Raw genomic sequence first — 1,560 nt, 5'->3', positions numbered from 1 at the left:
GAGGTGCTTAACTCTATATAACCTAACAAAAGTAAGGGTTGTACCTTTTTTTTTTGGTGGAGTGGGCCTTGACTATGTGGAATGCCACAAAAATTACAGTGAGGCATTTACTTTTATTTTAAGCTAAGGCAATATTGAAAGGTATTTGCTTGTTTGAGGAACCTGCATGATAAGAGGGCAGTTATTCTATGTCTGTGGAGGAAAACCCTTACCATCTTAATCCATCCACTTGAACACCTTTATTGTTTCCTCACTAGATAAATGTCTGGTATGGAACAATTAGCTGAATGGAAATTTTGGGCTATCTATAAGTCTGAAAGATTACACATCAGAATTTTTCTGTTACTGTATAACACAAGATTAAAATTTAGGCCAACAAATGGAAGGAGATGCAGATGAATCTATCCAGCAAATTGTGCATCTCTATTTTTCATGCTTCCATGGTAGTCAAAACCTAGTCCTGTAATTCTGAAAGCCTTTGAGTTCTTTTGACTTCCAGTCAGGGAGGTGACTTGCAGCAGACTGATTTATATTGTTATCAGACTCTATATGTAGAATAATACCAGTCCAGGTTACAGATGTAACCAAGAATAACTTGTATCTATCCCCAGTTCAGCACTACAGTTCTTGTAAGCATGTGTTAAATCTTGCATGCATGGAGTAGTGTAGTGCATTTTACCCTCAGGGTATATCTGCTCTTCATCAGAGAGTAGTTGTGCGGGAAACAGCTTTAAATTAGCAGCATGCTACTGATAATAGTTTAGCTATGGCAAAAAAAAAGCTCAGTGTGCTCGCAGAGCCAACCCTTACCTTGAGGACTGAACTGAGCTCTAGGCCACAAGACTAGTACGAGTATCAGAATTGGCACAGACACATTCTAAAGCAGAGGTCAGACTATCCCCATGCACATCTGGAATTCATCTGGATGGCGAGGAGGGCAAGGAGGAAGAGAAGGAAGGTGAATGGCCACAACAGGGTTGTGGAGGAGGCAAAGTGGGGAGAGGAGAGAAGATGATAGTATGCCAAGCAGGGAAGGAGTGGCACCATTACTGAAAAGCAGCAAGGAATGAATGGCAGTTTCCCCAAATCCTGCAAGAAGCTGAATGCTGAAGTACCTAAAAACCAGCCTGTAGTCACTGTATGGGGGGTTGGGGAGGGTAGAGAGGGATGTAACTGTTTCCCTTTCCCCTGGAGGAAAGGTGAGATGAAATAGTATTTAGTGGTGGAATGAATGTACATGTTATACAATACCTCCCAGTTCACATTGGATTTATATGCAATGATGGGCCTCATGTTATCTCCCTTTCTATACCATACCAGTGACAAATCAAGCCGTTACCTTGATAAAGTGGTGGCTGGTTCCTCCACACTTACTTTTCTCACAATCATCCATCTTTCATAGTCTAGTCTGTGAAAAGAGTGGCTGCAACTCTAGATAGCTACTCTATCTCAGTTAAGACTTCTTTGTCCATCAATAGTTCCAGCTGCAAGTCCTCTGATCAGTCACACTTGAGCTGTTGAGTATTTTGGCAGACTTGGAGTTCTGGCCATTTGCTTTGT

General features: G+C 41.6%; 1 protein-coding gene across 1 annotated transcript in view; it reads left to right on the top strand.

Moving 5' to 3' along the window:
• The window catches only part of GDPD1 (glycerophosphodiester phosphodiesterase domain containing 1), a 22,810-nt gene that overhangs the window by 16,373 nt on the left and 4,877 nt on the right, over positions 1-1,560 (top strand). The gene's annotated exons all lie outside the window — the stretch shown is intronic.

The sequence above is a fragment of the Gavialis gangeticus genome, unplaced genomic scaffold, assembly GCF_001723915.1.
Source record: "Gavialis gangeticus isolate Ggan-Ray unplaced genomic scaffold, GavGan_comp1, whole genome shotgun sequence".
Classification (NCBI taxonomy): domain Eukaryota; kingdom Metazoa; phylum Chordata; order Crocodylia; family Gavialidae; genus Gavialis; species Gavialis gangeticus.
The sequence above is the reverse complement of the archived record's forward strand: the minus strand, read 5'-3'. Positions and strand labels throughout refer to the sequence as shown.